A 23,084-nucleotide genomic window follows, 5' to 3' on the forward strand; every position below is an offset into this window, starting at 1 on the left:
CACTTTTGGATTGTGTGAGGCCCACTGATATCTGAGCGCTATGTGACAGGCTCGATGGCACAGCTGTGACAAAAGTGACTACAGGATAAGGGAGATTGGATTGCTTTTAAAAAAGCAGTTTGCGGAGCAGTGGGTAAACAGCAATGCCAGCCTGTCAGGAAGCCTTAAAAGGCAGCCCAACAACCAACACCACTGATACACCACTATATAGCCTCCCCTTGCACTGCACACACAGTGACTGGTGTGTTGTGCAGGCCAAATCGCTAGCAGCAGAAGCAGTTTTTTTGTCTTCTTCCCTGCCTAACGCTCTCCCTACAGAATCAGCAGCAACCTCTCCCTATACTAAGATCGGCAGAAGTAAGATGGCGGTCGGCGTGCACGCCCTTTTATACCCCCTGTGACGCCCACCAAAGCAAGCCAATCACTTGCATGCCCTTCTGAAAGATGGTGGTGACCCGTGCCTATGTCATCACGTTGCCCACAGTGTCCGTGGATCCTGATTGGCTGAAAAAGAGCGCAAAACAAACTTTTGAAACGTGACTTTGGCGCGTAAGTCGCCGACCTCGTGGCCGACCTCATCCTAGGGTCGGGTTTCGTTTCATGAAACCCGACTTTGCCAAAAGTCGGCGACTTTTGAATTTTTTCGACCCGTTTCGCTCAACTCTACCCGGCACGGATGCGGGCACCTGTACGCACAACAGACTGTGAGTAAAGATTTGGAACTACATGCCCTTGTGTCCTCCACTTATTCCTGCGCCAACACACTCAGCACTGCTAAATCTCTGTGCCTAACACTGCACCATCCACGTCTCTTCACCACCTCTCCATCTACACTGCCCTGGGACCACAGCTCCACCTGTGGGGCGCTTCAACATCATTGCTGCACCACACCATCTGTCCCAGAGGATCTGCTTGCAGCGTCGGCTTAACACCTTCCTTGACGAAAACCACAGGTGGTGTCACGGATCATCCACTTATAAACTTTAATCATCAGCCACACACTACCCCATTTACATGGATGCCCAGGGCCACGGACCGGGTCACTGCCACTGTGACATCTCCCATTGAAATCAACGGGCCTGGTACCAAGTACACAACGGCCCTAGCACGGGTGTTCCATTAGTTATAGTTTCTACCCATGGCATGTGTAGCTGACTGTCATGCCCGTCATGCTGCTTGCGCTGCATGATCCCCACTGTCATGTGTCATGCCCATCATGCCTGTCATGCTGCTTGCGCTGCATGATCCTCACTGTCATGCCTGTCATGCCACATTGTCCCCCAGTACCGGGTCCCTGCGGGCGCCCCGGGGGTCCCTCTCATGTATGCATGTGCACCTCACTGTTCTGCCTGCCGTGTCTGTTATGCTGCAAGACCCCTGGAGCAGTGTGCACACGTGCCAGTCATGCCTGTCGTGTCTGTTATCCTGCATGACTCCTGCACGTGCACCTAATAGTTACGCCTGTCGTGTCTGTTGTGTTGCATGACTCCTGGAGCAGTGTGCACGCGTGCCACAGTCATGCCTGTCGTGTCTGTTATCCTGCATGACTCCTGGAGCACGCACGCCTCATCCCATGGCCGCCTGCTGTTGCTGGTGCACACTTGTGCTTTTACCTCATGGCTATATGCTGTGGCTTGTGCGCACATGTGCTTCATCTCATGGCTGTGCGTCATCACTAGTGTGCATGCGTACCTCACCCTGCCTGCATGCCGTTGCTTTGCGCATGTGTGCCTTACTTTACGGCTTCTCACCGTTGCTGGTGTGCACGCGCATCTCCTTGGCTGGATCCTCCGGCTGGACACCTGTGTTCGGTGCCCGAGTGCGCGCTCATCTCCATGCTGCCCGCAACGATTCCTCTCTATGGTCCAGGAGGACCCGACCATGTGATCCTCTCTATGGTCCTGGAGGACCCAACCATGTGATCCTCTGTATGGTCCTGGAGGACCCGACCATGTGATCCTCTCTAAGGTCCTGGAGGACCCGACCATGTGATCCTCTCTATGGTCCTGGAGGACCCGTCCATGTGATCCTCTCTATGGTCCAGCAGAACCTGATCCAGCAATCCTCTCTATGATCCTGGAGGACCTGAACTAGAAGTCCTTCCCATGGTCCTGACCCGGAAGTCCAGGTGCTAATACTCTATATCAGTCCGCCCCTTCCTATGGTCAGGCCTGATTATAGTGTTTGCTTCCCTGCTAGGGCTGCATGGTTACTGCTCAGTTGCTCCCTGTATTCAGTGCCCCTGCACCCTGCCCTGTTGTGCTTCCCTGCATACGCTTTGTGCTTGTATTCTATTATCCTGTGCCATGTCTTGTGTTGTCTTTTGTGCCATGTCTTGTCTCTGCTATTCTTAGCCTTGTAGTACTCTCAATGTTCTCTGTCTTTGCCCGGCTCTGGGCCCTAGCATACGCTCCGCTTCTTTCTCTTGTACCCGGCTCTGTGCTTCAGCCTACGTTCCGCTCTCTGACTTTTTCCGCTTTCTAGCTTTTGTACCTTGTCTGTGCTCCTAGCGCACTTCCTGTCTAGTTCCGTTTTTCGTGCGAACTTGCACATTCACCTTTCGTACCAGGCTTCACCGTGCCGTCTTACACTCGTCTTAGTTCTGTATCTTTGCCTAGCCTTGCCTTGTGGCTGCGTGCCCCTTGCATGCGCCTGGTCGTACCCGTGCCCGCCTGTCTGTGCCTCAGCCGTGCCGCTCTAGTCCTGCCCGCCTGCCTGTGCCTCAGCCGTGCTCACCGGTCAGTGCCCTAGTGGTGTCCACCTGTCTGTACCTCAGCTGTGCACATTTCAGTCGTGCCCGCCTGTCTGTGCCTTAGCCGATACCGCCTGCCGGTGCCCCAGTCATGTTTTCCGTGCTCCCTTGCACACACGCGGTTTCTCGCACTGTGTGTTTTTCATGCCTCTTTAGCACATGTCTTTTGCTATCTTTGCTCTGTCCTGAACCTTGTCTCTATGTCTTTTCCTGAGTACTATGTCCTCTGTCTGTACCTGGCTCTGGGCTCTACCCATACGCTCCACTTCTCTTTTCTGTACCCGGCTCTGTGCTACTGCCTACATTCCACTCTCTGTCTTTGCACGCGCAGGACCATGTCTTGAACCCTGACCTTGGCGGGCCCCTCTGCATGCGCAGGACCTTGTCCTGAACCTCAAAGCCTGGCGTGTTCCTTCACACGCGCAGGACCTGCCGTGAACCATGTACCCTGGCGTGCCTCTAGCATGCGCAGGACCTTGAATCTTGAATCCTGGCAGCCCCTCTAGCATGCACAGGACCTTGGACCTTGAACCCTGGCATGTCCCCTAAACACGAACCATGTCTAGTGTCTTGAACCTTGGTGTTTCCCCTAAACACATATCATGCCTCTTGAACCTCGGACCTTGGGGTGCCCAATGACACGTTATCACTTCTGTGTCTTTGTGATTACGTCTTGCACCAGATGGAACCCTGTGACCACGTTTTGCACACTCTAGAACCCTGTCTAGTACCTGGCATGCCCCGCACGCACCCTTGTCATGTACCCGGCGTGCCCCCTGCACGCACCCATCTAAGTCATGTCTTTTCTGAGCCAGCCATCTGGTCTCAGCAATCATGGTGACTCACTCTCTTGGACTTGCCCCTGACACTGTCATGGAATGCCTAGGTTACTTTAGGCAAAAACCCCGCGACCCCTGCGATGTCCCTCAGACTAGGGGAACCCTGTCTGTCCCTCTACCCAGGGTTTACACTGAAGGTGTGCCTGCCTGAGCCTCCACCCTGTCCCTGTCTCCTGTCCAGCCCTAAGCTGAACCCACCACCCTCCACCCAGTGAGGGGACCAGACACCAGACCCCACAAATACGTATGGACAGGGGTAAAAGAAACACCACACAGTTAATACACAAGGGAATACAATAATGTGCAAGGGCAACCAAATATATATATATATAACAGATTGGAGAAAGAACCACTGAGGGATATACTGCACCAGATATCAGACGCTCCAACACCACCACTGCTGACCGGTATTGCTAGCACTAGGCAAAAGCTATAGTCGGCGACGCCCATAGTCAGGACGAACTATTTAAAGACCAAGGGCGTGGCCCAGCCCTCAGCCAGCATGACAACCTGGTTAACCCTATCCCGACTGGAACAGAATACCCAACAGGGTATTACCGCTGTCTGCTGGACACCCTGGTGTGAACAGTGTCCGACATGACAGTACCCCGCCTTCTACGAGGGACCTCCGGAACCTCATCATGTCGAGGACCTGGCTTGTCCGGATGGCGACGATGGAACATAGTAACCAGTCGATCAGCATGAATGTCAGAGGCCGGCACCCATGTCCTCTCCTCAGGACCATAGCCACGCCAGTGGACCAGGTACTGTAGAGTGCGACGCACAACCCTAGAGTCCACCACTTTGGACACCTCAAATTCCAACGCGCCATCCACCAAGACGGGAGGTGGTGGCCCGGGGGAACCATCCACCAAACCCACGACCTTCTTTAGCAATGCTTTGTGAAATACATTATGAATCTTATACACAGCCGGCAACTCCAAACGAAATGCCACGGGGTTGTTCACTGCGGAGATTCTAAATGGGCCAATGAACCTGGGACCCAACTTAAGTGACGGTATCTTGAGCTTAATGTTCCTAGTAGATAACCACACCCAATCACCCACACACAGGTCCGGACCTGGCACACGTCTGCAGTCAGCCACCCGTTTGTACCTGGAACCCACCTTCAACAAGCGCTGCTTGACTCTCCTCCAAACAGACGACAATTGAGCTCCCAACTGGTCCTCCTCAGGGACGCCAACTGAGCACCCCTGACGCAAGGTGCAAAATTGAGGATGTTGACCATACACACAAAAAAAAGGAGATTCCCCAGACGATTCCTGGCAATGGTTGTTTATTGCGAATTCTGCCAGAGGAAGAAACGCTGACCACTCTTCCTGATTGTCGGAAATAAAGCAGCGCAAGTATTGCTCCAGGTTTTGGTTCATCCGCTCAGTCTGTCCATTCGACTGAGGGTGGAAAGCCGATGAATGAGATAATTTGATTCCAAGGCGAGAACAAAAAGCTCTCCAAAACTTTGCCACAAACTGCGTACCTCGATCAGACACAATGTCAGACGGGACACCATGAAGTCTGACCACCTCACGAATAAATATCTGAGCAAGAGTCTTAGCATTGGGCAAAGACGGTAAAGCAACGAAATGTGACATTTTGGAGAACCTATCAACAATTACCAAAATGACCGAGTTCCCTGCCGAGGCGGGCAAGTCAGTAATAAAATCCATGGAAATCTCAGTCCATGGCTTACTGGGCACCCCGAGAGGCTGCAAGTTACCAGCGGGACGGGAACGAGGAGTCTTGGCCCGTGCGCACGTGGTACAGGCAGCCACATATGAGGCCACATCCTGCCGGATTTTAGGCCACCAAAAACGACGCGATACCAGTTCCAGAGTGCTCTTAACCCCTGGATGACCTGCCAGTACCGTGTCGTGATGTTCGCCCAACACTCTAGAGCGTAGATGTAGCGGCACAAAAGATTTATTAGCAGGCAACTCCGGCGGTACCACCTCCTGAGCTTCCGCAATCTCTGCCTCAATCTCTGTCGTGATGGCAGATACCACCACCCCCTTTTGGAGAATAGGCACCGGCTCTTCACATAACTCTCCACCAGGAAAACACCTGGATAAAGCGTCTGCCTTAACATTCTTCGACCCAGGTCGATAGGTAACAATGAAGTTGAACCGGGTGAAGAATAATGCCCAGCGAGCCTGTCTGGAGGACAGGCGCTTAGCAGATTCTAAATAAAGCAAATTCTTATGGTCGGTTATCACAGTAATCTGATGAACAGCCCCCTCCAAGAAGTGTCGCCACTCCTCAAATGCCAATTTGATGGCCAATAGTTCCCTGTTGCCAATATCATAATTACGATCCGCAGGCGACAGCATCTTGGAGAAGAAGGCACACGGATGCAACTTGGCCCAAGAAGGGCCCTGAGACAGTACAGCCCCCACTCCAACCTCCGACGCATCCACCTCCACGACAAATGGTAAGGAGACATCGGGCTGCACCAGAATGGGCGCTGAGGCAAAACTATTCTTGAGGAATTCAAACGCCTGTACCGCAGGCTCAGACCAGTCAGAAAAGTCGGTACCCTTCTTAGTCATGTCAGTCAGTGGTTTGGCAATCATAGAGAAGTTCTTAATAAATTTCCTATAGTAATTGGAGAAGCCAAGAAATCGCTGAAGCGCCTTAAGATTATCAGGCCGATCCCAATGTAGTACCGCCTGCACCTTTGCGGTGTCCATCTTAAAACCTGAGGCGGAGATTATATAACCCAAGAACGGTAGCTCCTGTACGAAAAACACACATTTTTCAAGCTTGACATAGAGCCTGTTCTCTCTGAGCAACTGCAGAACCTGTCTAACATGCTCTATATGTGTATCATGGTCGCGAGAGAAAATGAGGATGTCGTCAAGATAAATTATAACGAACCTCCCCAACAACTGAGAGAAGACATCATTAATGAAGTGTTGAAAGACCGCCGGTGCCATAGTCAACCCAAACGGCATTACCAAACTCTCAAAGTGACCCTCAGGGGTATTGAACGCTGTCTTCCACTCATCCCCCTGACGGACTCTTATAAGATTGTAAGCCCCCCTGAGGTCCAGTTTGGAGAACCACCTGGCACCAACCACTTGGTTGAATAAATCGGGTATAAGTGGCATAGGGTAAGGATCACGGACCGTAATCTGGTTGAGTTCTCTGAAATCCAGACACGGGCGTAAACCGCCATCCTTCTTTTTAACAAAGAAGAAGCCAGCAGCCAGAGGAGAAGAGGAAGGTCTAATATGACCCTTGCTCAGGCTATCCGCAATGTATTCCTTGAGAGCTAGCCTCTCGGGACCTGAGATATTAAACATTCTAGCTTTAGGTAACTTGGCCCCTGGTTTCAACCTAATAGCACAGTCATAGGGGCGATGCGGTGGTAGTTCCGAACAACCCTTCTCAGAAAATACATCCGCATAATCCAGCAACGGCTCCGGGATACTGGGGGTCAAAGCGGAAATACATGTAGCCAGGCACCTCTCCTGACACTCCCTGCTCCACTGAATTATGTCCTGGGTCTTCCAATCAATAACAGGATTATGCATTGACAACCATGGAAAGCCCAGAACCATCTGAGCCGGTAAGTTACTAAGCACCTTACAAGTTACCCGCTCTGAGTGTAATACTCCGATGTGGAGTTGTATATCCAACACACACTCTGTGATCTCCCCTTGAGACAACGGGGAAGCATTGATGGTAACCACCCGGATGGGGTTCGGCAATTTCTCCACCGGAAATCCCGCTGTATGCGCGAACCTCTCATCAATGAGATTGGCAGCTGAGCCACTATCAATAAATACTGTAATAGAGAGCATTTGCCCCCCAAGTACCGCCCTAGCAGGGAGCATACACTGGGAAACCATGACGGAGGATACACAAAGGCTCAGACTAGACTCCTCCAAACCCTCTGAGCCTATCAGTTTTCCGCCGGCGCGCCCTTCTTAGGTACCAGGGGGCAAGCGTTAATAAAATGTCCTCCTTTGCCACAAAAAAAACAGAGCCCCTGCCTTCTGTGCCAAGGACGTTTAGGCTTGTTACTCGGTGACTGTGCTATACCAGCGATCTGCATGGGTTCCACGGATTCACCCGCGGCAACCTCACCGACCACTCCCCCACCTCCCGGAGGCAACGAAACCAGCGCCCCCTGACGGAGACGTCGGTCTATGCGTACTACAAGTGCCATCGCAGCCTCCAGAGAGGCGGGAGTCTCGTACATTAGGAGAGTCTGTTTAACCCTTCCAGAAACCCCATGCAAAAATTGACTTCTAAGCGCAGGGTCATTCCACTGCGTGTCCACCGCCCAGCGCCGGAATTCCGTGCAGTAATCCTCAGCTGGTTGATCACCCTGTAGCAGTGAGCGTATCTTAGACTCTGCTAAGTTTAATCTATCCGGATCGTCATAGATCAAACCCAGAGCAGAGAAAAAAAAATCTACAGATTCAAATGCCGGTGAGTCTGAAGGGAGTGAAAAGGCCCAGGCCTGTGGGTCACCACTCAGCAAAGAAATCACCAAGCCCACGCGTTGAGCCTCATTACCTGAGGAATGTGGACGCATACGGAAATACAATTTGCATGATTCACGAAACACCGTGAACTTACCACGATCACCAGCAAATCGTTCAGGAAGGGGAAACTTGGGCTCAGCTGCCCTGGCTGCAGCCTCAGCAGGTACTGCAGGAGCTGACAGGCCTTGTTGCTGGACCGCCCCCCTAAGTTCAGTGACCTGTATGGAAAGAGCCTCCAGCTGCTTGGTTAGGGAAAGTATAGGATCCATAGTAAGTAACCCCTATATTCCCTATCTATACTTTTTTTTTTTTTTTTTTTTCCTCTCTCACTTTATTATTTGGGCCGACTATAATGTCATGGAATGCCTAGGTTACTTTAGGCAAAAACCCCGGGACCCCTGTGATGTCCCTCAGACTAGGGGAACCCTGTCTGTCCCTCTACCCAGGGTTTACACTGAAGGTGTGCCTGCCTGAGCCTCCACCCTGTCCCTGTCTCCTGTCCAGCCCTAAGCTGAACCCACCACCCTCCACCCAGTGAGGGGACCAGACACCAGACCCCACAAATACGTATGGACAGGGGTAAAAGAAACACCACACCGTTAATACACAAGGGAATACAATAATGTGCAAGGGCAACCAAATATATATATAACAGATTGGAGAAAGAACCACTGAGGGATATACTGCACCAGATATCAGACGCTCCAACACCACCACTGCTGACCGGTATTGCTAGCACTAGGCAAAAGCTATAGTCGGCGACACCCATAGTCAGGACGAACTATTTAAAGACCAAGGGCGTGGCCCAGCCCTCAGCCAGCATCACAACCTGGTTAACCCTATCCCGACTGGAACAGAATACCCAACAGGGTATTACCGCTGTCTGCTGGACACCCTGGTGTGAACAGTGTCCGACATGACAGACACTCCCTGTATAGGTGGTGGTCCTCACTAGGCCAGATTGCCCTAGGTGAGTGGGTGCCACGAACCAGAGGGTCAACTCCAAGAGTTACGTCTCGTCTCGCCATGAGACATCTCAATCCCTAACACTGACTCTACTTGCCCTGCTGCTTTTGCTGACTGTACCCATGTCTGTTTATTCCCCTTTTCCCGTCCCGACTCTGTGTTCCCCTTTCGTGTTTTGACTCCCTGGTATTTGACTTGGCTTGGACCCTGACCTGCTGTTTGTCTCTTGTCTTTGGCATATCTGTCCTGACCCATTTGGCTTGTTTCTGACTCTGTGCTTGTTTATTCCTTTGGTACTGCACTACAGACTAATATCGACCCGGCTTGTTTGACTATTCCACTGCCACCTGGTGGTTGCCTCGCTGCTGTGCTGCAGGTCAGCTCTTGCTGTGTGGAGTCCACCCTACACTCTATTGCCATCTAGTGGAACTTGTATCTACCTGCATAGTAGAAGCGTGACAGTCGGGGTGCGATTTATGCTCCCATTGCAGCATACGACAGGGGTGAATGCTGGATTGAGTGAGAGGAGATATATTAACGTTGCAAACGCAACCACAAGTTACATGCTGAGAAGCGGGTACATGACACTGAGCATCTTGCATCACTGTTTAATCAGTGGAATCAAGGAAACAGAACAAAGGTTGCTGCAATCTGATTTGAAGAATTTCAACATTGCACAATTGCGAAAGTAAATATACACATATATATACATACAGGTAGAGACGACTTTATATCTCCACTCATCCCGGAGCGATCCTCACATTGCTGGTGAGTATTACATCTCAAATTTCTACTTGGTCTTCTGTATTTACTGTAATTAAAATTATCTTTCCTGGTGCAGACTTCATGCATTTTATCAAAACAAGCAATGCTTAAGTGTAAAGTATGGGAGATGTAGAGGATACTGGCCTGAAATAGAAGGCATATGTGAGAATAATGGCTCTTGGAGACTGTGGAATAATATTACCAATGCTCATTCCCAATTATTGGCCCATGTAATATAACATGTAACAAACGTTTTGATCAGTTGTTTTATGCCAGCAGAAAAATAGCAGTTATTGGCAGAACATCGCACTTCTTCACTTTCTTCCTTTCATTTCCAACCTACTGACCTTCTTTAATATTTCTACTTCATATTCTCTCTTTTCTTTATTCTTCTTTATGTCAAATTCACCCCCTATTCCTGAATTTCCTCTTCTCTGTATATCCTTATTCTTTTTGTTTTTCTTCTATCATTTATTCTCCTCTTACTTTTCATCTACTTTGTGTTTCCTCCTACTCATTCACTCTTTTCTTTTCCTATTTGTATTTTTACTTTTTTAGTTTTCTCTTGACCTCCTTTATGTTTATTTTCTCTATTGCTTGTTTAGTTTCCCCTTTTTTTGTACATTTTTTCTCTTTTACTTCTGCCTACTTTTATTTGTCCTTTATATTTCCTGCTTATTCTTCTCACTGCTCTTCTCTGCTTCATATTTTTGATTTTTATCTTTTTGTCTTGTCTTCTTCCATGTTTTCCTTCTTTCTTTTCTCGCCCTCCTTTTTAGTTCTTCATTTTCTTCTTATTTTTCATTCTCTCAATTGTTCTTCTCTTTCTTTATTTCCATTGATTCTTCTTTTCCTTCTTCTATTTTAAATTTTCATCTCTTCTTATATTCCTGCTTGTCCTCTTTCTTCGTTCCTTTTCTGTTTCATCTTCCCTTTTCTTGCCTTGTTCTATTTTTAATTTTCTTCTCTCCATCTTAATTTCTTTACTTTTTTATTTCGTCTTTCATCTTCCTAATTCTCCTTCTCCTCATTATTCTTCTTTGCTCTCTGATCTTTTATTTTTTTACTTCTGTTACCTCCTTCTTTTCTGCTTTCTTTTCTTCTACTTCTCATTCATCTCATTGCTTTTATTCTTCCTTACCTTCCCTTCTCCTCCTTTCATCTTTCTTTTCTTTTACCTTCCATTCCCTAATTCTCCTTGTTCCTATTCTTGACTTTCTCTCCTATTTCTAATTGTCTTTTCTATTTATCCTGCTCCTTATTGTCTATCATCTTAATCTCTTTCTCCTTTTCTTCCATTTTTTCTCTCTAATCTCCTTTCTAGTTTGAGAAGTTGCTGTTGTCTTTCATCTCTGCTGTTGAATCTTTTGCCTTCTCTTTGTATTGTTTCTTCTTGGACTTTAACTTACTTTTTTTATTCTGGTGCTAGTGAGCTGACCTTCTTACAGACTTTTTCTCCTCTGTATTTCTTATCCACACTGTATTTTTTAATATTTTCTTTATTATTTTGTAAGTGATTGTAAGTGAAAAATGAACAGAGAAGTGAACAATCACATGTGTGCAAGTAAAAGAAAATGGATATAAAATGTAACAATATAATACAGTATGGTTCCACTCAATCATTAACACTTAAAGGAGTTGTCTTATAATACTTTATCTTTTAAAGACTTGAATATGTGGAAATTAATAAACACAATGATAATTACCCTCCACAAGTTCATCCATGCCTTTCCAACATGCTCTTGTCTTTTAATATTTATTCGCTACAGTTCTAATACCAGGAATGACAGGCACATGACTGCAGCAGCCAATCAAGTTGCTAAACCTAGTGATTGGCTGCAGTGGTCACATGCTCTGGAGTCATTACAGTACAGCTACAGTCAATAAATAAAAATAGAGCCAAAAAACAACACTAGACCTGTGTAGGAGATTATTAGGATGCTTATTATTTGTACGTGCAAGCCTCAGGAAAAAAAAAAAAAAAAGAAGAACTCCCAGACAAACCTTTTAAATAACGAGTACAGATCATCATTGCTCCCAAGTGAAACCCGTGCTGAGAGGAGAAGCCAAGGGGCCAGACTGACAGAGGGATGGTGCTCCAGACAGACCACTATACACTGAGTACCTAATTTGCATATTAATCCAAACATAATTCTCTTTAAAAGTGGGTTGAAATGGTGAAAAAATGAAAATCTCTCAATGTTTTTTTGAGGAGGTTTGTATGTAAAATATTTAGCGTGCAGTAAAAAAGGCATTTTTGTTTAAAGGGAACCTGTCAGCAGGATTGTGCTCAGTAACCTACAGACAGTGTTAGGTCGGCGCCGTTATACTGATTATAATGATATCTGGTGATGAAATCCGTCTTGTTGTTGTTTAATCTCTATTTGTAATTTTCAGGGAATGAGACTCTCGTGGCTGTGGGGGGCTTGTATAATGTACATTACATTGTTTTATTTAGTCATATACATTGATTCTGGAAAAAAAAATCTTTCTCAATACGGTGCCAGCTGCGCCTGCACAGGAGCATCGATCAGTGATCCAATAGATGCTGCTGCACAAGCGAGGCCGTGCCATATTGAGATTTTTTTTTTCAGAATCAATGTATATGAGTAAATAAAAGAATGTAATGCATATTATAGATGATGCTGCAGTGCAGGCTCTGCCGCCAGCGTCTGTCTGCTGAATGTGAGTTTTTTTTTTCTTCAGTACATATAATAATCAGTGTGTAAAATAGAGGACAAAAGCCATCAGTATGTAGCTAAGCAGAGCACCAAATTAAGCCCTGCACAAAGGCCTCACACAGCCCCCATTGGCCACCCGAGAGCACGAGAATCTCATTAACTGAAAACTGAAAATAGAGATTAAACAACAACCACAAGACAGATTTCATCACAAGGTATCATTATAATCAGTATAATGGCGCCGACCTGACACTGTGTGTAGGTTACTGTGCACAATCCTGCTGACAGGTTCCCTTTAAAGAGGACGAGTAACCAGGTCAAAAGCAAGTTCTTATTGTGTATAATTCCTGCTGCTCCACTGAGAATTGCATTTTTTTGTTTTTTCTTAAGTCTGACATGTTTCCAAGAATATGTATTTTTATTTGGTGCTAATTTTTATAGTCTTTATCAAGAGGGCGGTGCTCAATCACAGAGAAATTATGCAGAACAGCTCAAGACACGCCCCCAGAAAAATGCCTAACACTTTAGTTCATTAGGACAACTGCATATTTGCACTTTATTATTGAGCAATTTATTAAAACACTGTAGGGGAAGCTCTTAGATAGTTATTTAACAATATCTAGGTAGTGGAATTCTTGGCTAACTAGTATTTCATATGGCCCAGTATACGGGATAACTGGTTAGCTCAAGAATACCTTCTTGTGAGGGTCAGTCTGAACATTTACATCTATATTGGGACTAATATCCCTACAAAAAAAGTAGTGTGTTATACTATGCTCAAATTAAGGCATTTTTCTTGACTCATTCTAGGAGCATTAAAGAATATTGTTTTTCTTACAAGCAATTTAATTTGCCATTGGTTACTCAGCATCATATGTGTTAGGCGTCAAGTTTCCCCCACTGCACAGGGGGGATCTCAAGCCACGTCCTCTGCGGTCTCCCATTCTTCTGCAGCTGCAGAGATTCCTGCTCAGCAGAGACATCGGTCCAGGCATCTTGCCCAGGATAATGCTAGGTGTCTGGTTGCTCCTTCAGGCTCTGCTGTAACACCATGCTTGAGTCAGCAGCAAGCAGTCGCTCCAGGGACTAAGTCCTGTATTTTGCCTGCTGAGCATGGCCTCTCATTGGAGGTCACATGCGCAGGTCCCATTGCTGCTCTGATTGGTCCACTGGGAAGGTCCCAGAAGGACCCCGCTATAAAAGGGTTGCATGGCCGCTCGGTCATGCGCTAGTATAGATTCATAATGTTATTGGTATGTGTGTTGATGGATGCATGAATCTGGTGAATGACTCATTAAATTACCAGCTCCTTTGATACACATGTGTTAGGGTATTTGAGTCAGTGCCAACAGGTGGCTATGCTTGTGCCAACAGGTGGCTATGCTTCCACCACCGTGCTCCTAGCACTATCACACTAGCGTCCGGTGGTGTCATCCTGTATAGTGCACTACCATACCGCTCTAAGTCAGCAACTGCTAGTGAAGTGCCAGGCGCAAGTTGTGCGCTGTTTAGTCCAAGCCTGGGCAATTAGTGGCGCATGCCAGAGAGGCGCCGTGCACACTTACGTGTTGCTTTCTAACTGCAATTGCGGCGCCAAGTGCTGCTGGTCTGGGGGGACCCTTTCCCTTGTCTCTGGGACAGGGTCTTGTGACCATATAACAGTGCTTCCCCAGCCAAGTCCTGTGAAGTTAACAGGCTCTGGCTTAACTTCCAGCGACTCTGTGAAGTACAGTAGCAGAGTTCACTCCTATATGCACCGGGTCAGTGGTTACCCGCTGGTGTTCAGGTAGAACTCTACCATTACTTAGCAGCAGTATACCATATCTGCACGGTGGACCCCAGGCTGCGAACGCACCTCATTATCATTCTATTATTTGGTGCGCTCCACCAGCCTAACACGTGTGTCAGTTTTGTGGTCTAGGTGTGGTTTTGTTAAGTTTTGTCTTTTTGCATTTTCTATTGTGTTATGTGTGTAGCCCTTTATCTATAAGGGACTATTTTAGATATTCATGTATAAATAAAGGTAAAAAACTAATGACGGGAAATTATTCACTTGTGGTTATTGGTTTCAAAACCTACCTGACAAATAGGTGCTTTTAGTATTTTTCTTTTGTAATATATCTAGCTAATTGAGTGAACAATAAAGTTCATTTTTTATGGTTGTTTTCTCTATGGTGTTATAAGTAGGTAATGTAGTCAGAAATAGCCAGAGGTCAGTACACGGCGCAACAGTGTAGGTGGAAGGTTTAGCAGGAATCATAGTGTTAGGGGCTGGCGGAACACACTAAATAATATAGAAGGTATTTATGTGCGTTCGCAGCCTGGGGTCCACCGTGCAGAGATGGTAACTGCTGCTCGGTAATGGCGGACGCTATATGGCGGTATAATAAATGAACACACACAGGTTAATGTCACCCGGTGTGTACGGGACGGACATTTCAACACATTTCAACATCATTGCAGCCCTGCCTTAAAAGGACTAGCTAACATTGGTTCAGTGATAGCTCCATTAACACAGGTGTGGGTGTTGATGAGGACAGGGCTGGAGATCAGTCTGTCATGATTACGTAAGAATGATACCACTGGACACTTTAAAAGGAGGCTGGTGCTTGGCATCAGTGTTTCTCTTCTGTTAACCATGGTTATCTCTAAAGAAACACGTGTAGTCATCATTGCACTGCACAAAAATGGCCTAACAGTGAAGAGTATCGCAGCTAGAAAGATTGCACCTCAGTCAACAATCTATCGCATCATCAAGAACTTCAAGGAGAGAGGTTCCCTTATTGCCAAAAAGGCTCCAGGGTGCCCAAGAAAGACCAGCAAGCGCCAGAACCGTCTCTTAAAAGTGTTTCAGCTGCGGTTCGGGCTACCAGCAGTGCAGAGCTTGCTCAGGAATGGCAGCAGGCAGGTGTGAGTGCATCTGCATGCACTGTGAGGCGGAGACTCTTGGAGCAAGGCCTGGTCTCAAGGAGGGCAGCAAAGAAGCCACTTCTCTCCAGAAAAAACATCATGGACAGACTGATATTCTGCAAGAGGTACCGGGAGTGGACTGCTGAGGACTGGGGTAAAGTCATTTCCTCTGATGAATCCCCTTTTCGATTGTTTGGGACATCTGGAAAACGGCTTATTCGGAGAAGACCAGGTGAGCGCTACCACCAGTCTTGTCTCATGCCAACTGTCAAGCATCCTGAAACCATTCATGTGTGGGGTGGCTTCTCAGCCAAGGGAATGGGCTCTCTCTCAGTCTTGTCTAAAAACACAGCCATGAATAAAGAATGGTACCAGAATGTCCTCCAAGAGCAACTTCTCCCAACCGTCCAAAAGCAGTTTGGCGATCAACAATGCCTTTTTCAACATGATGGAGCACCTTGTCATAAAGCAAAGGTGATAACTAAATGGCTCAGGGAACAAAACATAGAGATTTTGGGACCATGGCCTGGAAACTCCCCAGATCTTAATCCCATTGAGAACTTGTGGTCAATCATCAAGAGACGGGTGGACAAACAAAAACCTTCAAATTCAGACAAAATAAAAGCATTGATTTTGCAAGAATGGACTGCTATCAGTCAGGATTTGATCCAGAAGTTGATTGAGAGCATGCCAGGGAGAATTGCTGAGGTCCTGAAGAAGAAGGGTCAACACTGCAAATATTGACTTGCTGCACTAACTCATTCTAACTGTCAATATAACCTTTTGTTACTCATAATATGATTGCAATTATATTTCTGTATGTGATAAAAACATCTGACAAACACACATAAAAACCAGAGGGCAGCAGATCATGTGAAAATATAATATTTGTGTCATTCTCAAAACTTTTGGCCATGACTGTAGTTGGGAGGATAAGCAGGCAACAGTCAGGATATAGCAAGAGGTCGGTACATGGAGCAGCAGTGTAGTTGATAGGATAAGATGGTAACTTAGTCAAGATATAGACAGAGGTCGATACACTGAGCAACAGTGTAGTTGGAAGGATAAGCAGGAATCGTAGTCAGGATATAACGAGAGGTCGGTACACGAGCAGCAGTGTAGTTGGAAGGATAAACAGGTAAGGTAGTCAGGATATAGCCAAAAGACCACACAAAGAGCAGGAGTATATTTGGGAGGATAAGCAGGAATCATATTCAGGATATAGCCAGAAGTCAGTACATGGAGCAACAGTGTAGTTGGGAGGATAAGCAGGTAACATAGTCAGAATATAGCAAAAGTTCGATACACAGAGCAGCAGTATAGTTGGAAGGATAAACAGATAACCTAGTCTGGATATAGCCAGAGGTCGGTACACGGAGCAGCAATATAGTTGGGAGGATAAGCAGGTATCATAGTCAGGATATAGACAGAGGTCGGTACAAAAAAGCAGCAGTATAGTTGAGAAGATACAGTAAGAAGGAATCATAGTTAGGATATAGCAGAGGTCGGTACATGGAGCAAGAGTGTAGTTGGGAGGATAAGCAGGCAACAAAGTCAGGATTGAGCCATAGGTCGGTACACAGAGGAGCAGTATAGTTGGGAAGATAAGCAGGAATCGTAGTCAGGATTTAGCCAGAGGTTGGTACACAGCATCAGTGTAATTGGGAAGATAAGCAGGAATCATAGTAAGAATAAAGCCAAAGCTACAAGGAGCAGCAGTGTAATTGGGAGGATAAGCAGGTAACACTGTCAGGAAAAAGCCAGATATTGGTGTAATGACTCCTAAGGTGTCACTGTCACTACCTAGGGGGTGCATGAATGAGTGCAGGGAGTGCAGGCCAAAGGCACACAGTGCACAAGGATCTGAGACTAGTGTAGTGAGCACAGGACCTGGCACTAAGCGATCACGTGAGCGGAGCCACTGCACGTGAGGGCAGGGAATGACACTGAGCATGTGGAGCACAGGGCAAAGACAATAAACGTGGTCAAGAGTCAGAAGCCAGACGAATTTGCAGTACCTAGGGATAAGACAAAGAGTAAACGGGGACAAGCCAAGGGGGTCAGATAACAGGAGAGACAGAACAATAAAAAACAGAATACAGAGGCAGAAGTCAGGGGACAAACCGAATCATACACAGCAAGGTACACATTTAAGAACGAGTCACCTGGGTCAGCAACCACTAACCGAGTATACGGAAGTATCACCGACATTAAATCCAGGTACTGCCAACTTTAGCTGCCCCAAAACCAAAGAGAGGCAGACTAAAATTAACCCTGACCTGACTAGTGTCGCGCCGGCGCCGCCTGGCAGGTCGGTACCAGCGCCGCCTGTCAGGTCGGGGCCGGCGTCACCTGTCTCGCTGGGTCCCGCTCTGCCTGCTACCGGGGACTCCCCGCTCAGCCCTCTAGCCGGCGCGCGGCGCCTCCAGTCTCCCATCCTGCAGCTCTGCATGGGGCTTCCTCCTCTGCTCCTGTCCCAGGCATGCACCTTAGGCCACGGGCGCGCACTCTTTCCCCTACTTAACCCCTGCTGCACCAGCCCTGTGGAGTGATTACCAAGCAAGCTCCAGCACAGGGTATATCAGGCGGCTCCTCCCTCATGGAGCCTTCCGTACGGTACTCTGGCCCCGTCTGGTTGCTCCTGACTTCAGTCGCTCCTGACCCTCTGCCTTGTTTGTCTCATCCGCACCTGAGCCGCCTCTCTTGGTATCAGCTGTCGCCGTATTCAACTCCTTTGGGCATGCTCCTAACGGTCCCTGTATAGGGGTCGGCACCACCTGACCAGCTCGCCCCAGGGATCCCGGTACCGTGACCCAGAGGGTCCACTCTTGCTACTCCTTACAGCATAATCAGGCCATGGACCCCGCTGGTGCCTCGGCAGCCACCCAAAAAGAACTACTCTTTTTGCAGGAGAACCAAACCCGGATTATGACTTTTATGAAGTCCATGGACACTCGGTTATCCACCATTCAAACCTCCGATCCAGGGAGCACCCCCCTTTGCTGGTGGGACTCCAGCAGGAGCTCGCGCAGCAGCGTAATACCAAGTCCCATATTCTAAATTACATGTAGTCCCTGCAGTCGTCAGCAGCGGCCTCTGCCCCGCCCCGCGACCCTCCACCTCAGCCACCGCAACGTTTGGGGAAGCCTCCTCGGTATAGCGGGGATCCCAAATTGTGCCGGGGGTTTCTTAACCAGTGCCGCCTACATTCCTAGCTGTTGCCCCAGCAATACCCATCTGATAGGGCTAAGGTGGCATTTATCGTGTCCCATCTCGAGGGGGGGAGGCCTTGGCATGGGTGAACCCCCTGTGGGAGCAGGATGATTCGGTGGTATCCAGCCTACACAACTTCCTTGATACTTTCCGCCGGGTCTTTGATGAGCCTGGGCGTCTGGCCTCCACCGCAGAGTCCCTTTTCAATCCCAGACAGGGAACTCTTACCGTGGGACAGTACACTATTCGCTTCCAAACCCTGGCCTCATAACTGGGGTGGAATAATGAGGCGTTGGTAGGGGCTTTTTGGAGGGGGCTTTCGGGGAAAATCAAGGATGAGCTTGCTGGTTGGGACACCCCCACCTCTTTAGAAGACCTTATATCCCTGGCTACTCATATTGACTTGTGGTTCCAGGAACGCTCCTGCGAGACAGTCAGAGAGAGAGGTCCATCTAGGTTCAACCCAGCCACCAGTACTCGTTAGTTCAAGCCTGCCAGTAGTTCTGCCCCGGAGCCCATGCAGGTGGATCGCGATAAGCTAACGGAGCTGCGGCGCAGGGAAAAGTTAGAGCAAGGATTATGCCTCTATTGTGGTGGAACTAACCACTTCCTGCGTTTCTGTCCTGAGGGGCCGGAAAACTCCTCCGCCTAGGCCAGGAAAGAGAGGCCTCCCTAGGTGACTCTGTTCCCTCTCTACCCCTTACTATCTCAGCTTTAATTCTCCTAGGTCGGGAGCGTAGATCTGTGGAGGCATATGTGGACTCGGCTGCGGCGGGCAACTTCATTCGGATGGAAGAGGTGGACAATTTTTGGATTCCTGTCGTCACCTTTGTAGAGCCCCGTGTGATCACCTCAGTGGATGGCAAGCCGTTACCTGTTCCCGTCACCACAGTTACTCTTGAGCTGGAAATGCAGATCGGAGCTCTACACCGGGAGAGAATTGCTTTATATGTTTTGCCTAATTTGTCTCACGCTCTGCTCCTTGGCCTGCCCTGGCTCAGGTCGCATGAGCCAGTCCTTGCTTGGCGCTCCGAGGAAGTCCTTCACTGGGGTCACTCTTGTCAAGAACGTTGTCTGCTGCCTGTTACCTGTACCAGTCTGCACCAAGTGCTTGCGGACCTTCCAGGGCTTCCTGTGGCCTACCATTCGTTTGCGGATGTCTTCAACAAGAAGGAAGCTGACACCCTTCCTCCGCATCGGGCCTACGATTGCCCTATCGAGCTAGTTCCTGGAGCTACTCCTCCCAGGGGAAGAATATACCCGTTGTTGACTGCAGAAACCTCAGCCATGACGGAGTACATCCAGGATAACTTGGCCAGGGGCTTTATCCGGAGGTCGTCTTCTCCAGCAGGGGCCGGGTTTTTCTTTGTTCGCAAGAAGGATGGATCCCTTTGACCTTGCATTGATTACTGAGGCTTAAATAACATCACGGTCAAGAATAGGTATCCTCTACCACTTATTCCCGAACTGTTTGACCGCCTGCATGGTGCCCGGATCTTTACCAAACAGGATCTACGGGGGCCTACAATTTGGTCCAAATATGTGCTGGAGATGTGTGGAAGACCACCTTCAACACGCGGGATGGCCATTATGAATATTTGGTCATGCCCTTTGGACTTTGTAACACCCCAGCGGTTTTCCAAGAATTTGTTAACGACGTCTTCCGGGATCTTCTGTACTCGTGCCTCGTGGTGTATTTAGACGACATTCTCATCTTTTCACCAGACCTGTCCTCTCACAGGAGGAGTGTTCGCCTGGTCTTGCAATGCCTGCGGGAGAATCAACTTTATGCCAAGTTAGAAAAATGCCTGTTTGAGCAGACCTCCCTACCCTTCTTGGGGTATATCATCACGGATTCGGGGTTGCGAATGGACCCAGAGAAATTGTCCGTGGTGCTCAAATGGCCCCAACCTGTCAGAGTGAAAGCCATTCAACGGTTCTTGGCCTTTGCAAATTACTATAGGCAATTCTTTCTGCACTTCTCTGCTTTAACCAAGCCTATTGTTGCCCTTACCCAGAAGGGAGCAAGACCGAACATCTGGCCCTCGGAAGCTGAAGACGCATTCCTCACCCTGAAGCGGGCCTTTGCCACGGCTCCGGTTTTGCAACAGCCAGAGGTCAGCAAGCCCTTCGTCTTGGAGGTAGACGCATCTTCTACTGGGGCTGGGGCGATTCTTTCCCAAAAGACGTCCACTGGGCGCTTGGCTCCGTGCGGGTTCTTCTCCAAGTCATTCTCACCCGCAGAATGTAACTACATGATTGGGGATCGAGAGTTGCTGGCCATAAAGATGGCGCTGGAGTAGTGGCGTTATCTCCTGGAAGGGGCAGTCCATCCCTTCACCATCTTCACTGACCACAAAAACTTGGCCTACCTCCAGTCGGCTCAAAGACTCAACTCCAGACAAGCCAGGTGGTCATTGTTTTTCTCTTGCTTCGACTTCAAGCTCCACTTCTGACCCGGTGACACGAATACCAAAGCAGATGCTCTTTCCCGGTCGCTGCAGGAGGAGGCTCCATCGCATGTTATCAATCCTGCCCGGTTTATCACGGTAGCTCCTGTGAATCTTCGTTCTGTGCCGCCTGGCAAGACCCTCGTCCTGCAGGACAAAAGGGCAGAAGTACTATGCTGGGGCCACTCCTCCAAGATCGCTGGACATGTTGGCATCAAGAAGACCCTTGCGCTGGTTTCCCGTTATTACTCGTGGCCTTCTCTACGCTAGGATGTGTTAGACTTCGTGGCCTCCTGCTCAATTTGCGCCAGGAACAAGGTACCTAGAAGCTTGTCCTCCGGTCTCCTTCAGCCGTTGCCTGCTCCCGAAGCCCCCTGGCAACACATCGCGATGGATTTTGTTCTGGATGCACGACTGTTCTGGTAGTAGTCGATTGGTTTTCCAATATGGCCCATTTTGTCCCGTTACCCGGCTTGCCCACAGCCTCCGAATTGGCCTGAATCTTCATTCATCAGATTTTCAGATTACACGGGCTTCCTCAGTGAATCGTGTCTGACCGCGGGGTACAGTTTACCTCCCACTTCTGGAGAGCACTCTGTAAACTCTTGGGCATATCTCTGGATTTCTCTTCCGTTTATCATCCACAGACCAACGGGCAAGTCGATCCTATTCTGGCTAATGTGGACGCATTTTTTCAAGCCTTGGGGTTGTTGTATGATGAACCTAATGCTATTGATCAAGCTGAGAAAACCTTATTGGCATTGAACCAGGGTCAGGATTCTGCAGAGTTCTATTGTCAAAAATGCCGAAAGTGGGCGGTCCTTACTAAATGGAATGACGATGCCCTAGCAGCTCTCTTTCGGAAGGGTTTGGAAGAAACCATAAAAGATGTTATGGTGGGATTTCCTGTTCCCTCTGGTCTAGACGACTCTATGTCATTGGCCATTCAAGTTGATCTGCGTTTACGTGAACGTAAAACCACACGAGAGGTGTTGCCGCCTTTGGAACGAACGTCTGAACCCATGCAATGTGATAGGGTTTTGTCTAGGGCGCAACGTCAGGAGTTTAGAAGGCAAAATAAGTTGTGTTTTTTCTGTGGGGACGCCTCTTATACTATTTCTGTCTGCCCTAAACGAGTAAAGCATTTTGCTCACACATTTGCTGTGGGCAGTGTACAGCCTAAGTTCCTTTTGGCAATTACCCTGATCTGCTCCTTGTCTACATTTTCCTCTAAGACTTTTGTAGATTCAGGAGGAGCTTTGAATCTGATGGATTTAGACTTTGCTAAATGCTGTGGTTTTCCTATGATACCCCTGTGGACTCCTATTCCTTTGAGGGGTATTGATGCTACTCCTTTGGTGGAGAATAAACCCCAGTTTTGGACCCAGGTGATAATGCTGGTCGCCCCGGACCACCAAGAAAATTGTAAATTTTTGGTGTTGCATAATTTGCATGATACTACTGTTCTGGGTTTTCCTTGGCTGCAGACTCATAATCCTGTTTTGGATTGGAAATCTGTGTCTGTGGTGAGTTGGGTTTGTCAATGTGTTCTTAGTGACACTCCTGTTTTCTCCACCTCTCCCCAGTCTCATGATATTCCTGACTATTTGGCTGATTTTTCTGATGTATTTAGTGAGAGTAAGTCTGTGTCTTTGCCTCCTGATAGGAGTTATGACTGTGCAATTGAGTTAATGCCTGGGTGTAAATTTCCCAAGGGTCGGCTTTTCAACTTATCGGTACCCGAACATGATGCTATGTGATCTTATATCAAGGAGTCGTTGGAGAAGGGTCATATTAGACGATCCTCTTCACTTTTAGGTGCTGGGTTTTTTTTTTGTGGCCAAGAAAGATGGTTCATTAAGGCCTTGTATTGACTATCGTTCCCTTAACAAAATCACTGTTAAATATCAGTATCCGTTACCCCTGATTTTCTGATTTATTTTCCAGAGTTAAAAGTGCCTGTTGGTTTACTAAGCTTGACCTCAGGGGGGCGT

General features: G+C 48.0%; 1 protein-coding gene across 1 annotated transcript in view; it reads left to right on the top strand.

Annotated features, from left to right (window-relative positions):
- Window positions 1-9,683: 9,683 nt before the first annotated feature.
- The window catches only part of LOC141092137 (alpha-1-antitrypsin-like), a 53,333-nt gene continuing 39,932 nt past the window's right edge, over window positions 9,684-23,084 (top strand). The window contains exon 1 of the mRNA XM_073578074.1: window positions 9,684-9,839. The gene's annotated coding sequence lies outside the window, so the exon portion shown is untranslated. The remainder of the gene's footprint in view (window positions 9,840-23,084) is intronic.

This window comes from Dendrobates tinctorius, unplaced genomic scaffold (assembly GCF_039654945.1).
Source record: "Dendrobates tinctorius isolate UK_male_01 unplaced genomic scaffold, ASM3965494v1 ptg000058l, whole genome shotgun sequence".
Classification (NCBI taxonomy): domain Eukaryota; kingdom Metazoa; phylum Chordata; class Amphibia; order Anura; family Dendrobatidae; genus Dendrobates; species Dendrobates tinctorius.